The following is a 3,180-nucleotide window of genomic DNA, read 5'->3' on the forward strand; positions in this document are numbered from 1 at the left end:
CAACTCCATAGGATGATCCAAACCCTCCAATCAGCCTCTACAAACTTGGAGAGTTAGGATCATTATATGGAGATGATTTTTAGGGAAAGGCCTATTTACATTGGGCCCGTCAAATGAACTGGATATTGGACGGTCACAATGAATAGTCTAATAAATATGCATGATATGCTATATATACGGAGGTGCAAGTATTTTCTTAAAAATAAAGAGGGGTCCAATTGTTAAAAGATCTAAACCATTAAGTTGTTATGCCCCCAAAGTAAACACGCGTACCATGAAAATCATCTCCATTGGATGATTCTAACTCTTCGATAGATTTCTATATGGTGTAGTTTCTATAGATTAAAGGGTTAGATCATCCAATGAAGCTTATTTTTGGGGCACAGTCTAGTGACATGAAGGCCAAACAATGGAATGGTCATTAAACAAGGTGGGCTTCATTGTATTTTTCAAAACTGAAATTTATATCGAAATTTTAAGATTTTCCCCGAAAATTTAATAATTTCCACCGAAATTTCAAACCTTGGTTAGAATATAAAAAGTCCATGCCCCAAAATCATCCCGATGATCCTAGCCCTCCGATCTAAAAACACGAGACCATATATGTGAAAGTTGGTGGTGAAATTTCTAGCTGCGGCGGAAGCTTGATTGCACGAAAAAACAAAAAAAAAAATCGTTTCCACTGACCAAACCAAGATCCTAGTTACTAGATTCATTATGGTTATGAATTGGAAATACAAGAGGGAATAAATACTTACAAAACTGGATCATCCTTACTCGATAATCGCTTCTTGATCTAGTCCCCGCTAGGAGTGCTCAGCGTTTCTCAAACCTAAGCTCCTCCAAAGGTCGAAGTAGTGGCTTCTAAACCACACAAGGATGAAGGGGGAAGAAGATGATGAACTTTGGGTTCGAAACCCAACTTGAAATCCGGCTTTCTAGTTCTCGAAGAACTAGAACTGAAACTAGAACTAGAAGGGAACTGGATCTAGAACTAGAACTAGAACTTGAGGGGAGAGAGGGGGAGAGAACGAGAGGGTTGGATGAATTTTGATATAGGGAAAATTCGTGTGGGATGATTGTAATTTCCGTCTAGTCCTATGCTCTTATTTATAGAGCACTCATAACAGTTTGTTTCCAATTTGAATTGCCTTTGAATTTGGAATCCTAGTGTAAGTAAAAATCCTTCTTTTATTAAACTTAGTTTCCAAAACATGCACTAGCCAAAAATGTTTTTTGATATTGCTAGAATTCCAAATTCAGTAGGGTTCTTTCAATTAGGAAACATTCTCTGACTCAAATTCCCCTACCTTCTTTAATTTACACCAATAGGAAATAAGCAGAAGCCAACCAATAGATTTCAATTAGTCCTCAACCAATAGGATTAAAGATTTAGTTAAGCACAAGCAAAATTGAATCACTTAAACTCTAGCCAATCGAAATTAAGTATTTAATTAGCTCCTGTTAATTAAACAGATACTCCATATTATGGTGCATCTCTACCTCTAAGTAAAGTGTACACACCCTATGTATGACGCAACTCCTCCTTGTATCACATAAAGTGCATCCAATCTATTCCTCATGCAAAATAAAGTCAAGAACCCAGATTGTCCAACAATCCTTATGGGTCTAGCGAGTTGTGAGTGGGATCGCTGTAGGGATCCAATGGTCGTTCCTACAGGGGCCCACCATCGGCCCCACTGCGATCTCACGCAATGTAGTCGAACTACGATTGCATTAGGCTAGTGGCTCCCACCAGGACATTATCATGAACAAAACCATCATATCAAATAACCCGAAGCACATCCATTGTGCATATCCTTCCTCCAATCCCACATTTACGTAGTTGGATCCTACTGGGGTTGGACATCAATTACCCCATGGACCCACTCAATCATATACCTTTCGACCTATCAGTTTGGGCCCGTAAATGCATTTGTAAAATCTTTTTCAAAAATAATAAAGTTTTTCCAAAACCTTTGATAAACACTATTATCAAATCGGTTGACTAGCCTTTCATTACAAGGCTTAGCTGAAATTGAACTATAAATGCAATTAATTACTCTTCAAGAGAGGTGGAGGATTCCTTTTTGGGCATCACTATTGATCCCATGGGTTTGCCCTATGACCAGGACCAGCCTCTGGTAATCCTATTGGGAATACAGTTAGTTAGACCAAAGCCATAAGACTTGCCCACAGACCAAAACGACACTCAAGTTTAAATACATATATAAGGGTCCAGTCTGACAAAATAGCATTACCAAATCCTTGTTTAAAGGTTATTCTGTTAAGCAATCCATTCAATGGTGATCCAATCATCGCACCCATTCCACCTGCTTAGGGTCCACTGCCCTAGTGATCGAGATAGTCTACCCCAATGCGTGTATGGAGGCAGGATTGATGCCGCTTGTATATAGGTACGAGGTGTCTAACCTCAACCTCAACCATGAACATTCTAGGTTTGAAAAGAATTGAAATGCCATATCTCCATGTCACATCTATCTATCTCATGAACATTCTAGGTTTGAAAAGAATTGAAATGCCATATCTCCATGTCACATCTATCTATCTATCAATCTATAATCTATACTAAGCATGTTTCTTTCCGTTGTCATTCGTCTTTTTTCCAAGAAAAGTTTTTCTTCCTACAAAATCGTGTTTGCCACGTTAATTTTGGTTTGCCGCACTTAATTTGGTTGCCAAGTGCCAATTACGCACGAAATCAAATTTCAAATTCAAAATCGAATTTGCAGCTATAAATCCGTTGTCACAAATAACGAAGATGCCCTACTAACTCGGTCGTTGTAATGCCCTACATAAATCCCTTCTAGATATCAATCAAAATTCGGATCTCCTAGATTGCAATATGCTAATGATTTTTTTTCTAACTTTGTGTGGCCCCAAGATCACAATTAATTAAGCAAATAAATGTAAATTCCAAATCCAGAGCCCGCCCATTTGGCATTCAAACTCCATTAAAAACTCCTATTTGAAGGCCCAATGCAGCCTGCAATAAATAATTATCTTGCAGTTAATTGCGGTATTTATGGGTCACTACTAATGTTGATTTGCCCCACTAGCCCCCACTAATCTGACTTACAGTTAATTGCGGTATTTATTTAGAAAACAATTTCTTGGAAATATTTTTGCCCTACAAACTCAAGCCACTACTAATTTCGT

Source organism: Tasmannia lanceolata, unplaced genomic scaffold (genome assembly GCF_043159265.1).
Source record: "Tasmannia lanceolata isolate RefF3 unplaced genomic scaffold, GAP_Taslan_0.1 ptg000018l, whole genome shotgun sequence".
Taxonomy (NCBI): domain Eukaryota; kingdom Viridiplantae; phylum Streptophyta; class Magnoliopsida; order Canellales; family Winteraceae; genus Tasmannia; species Tasmannia lanceolata.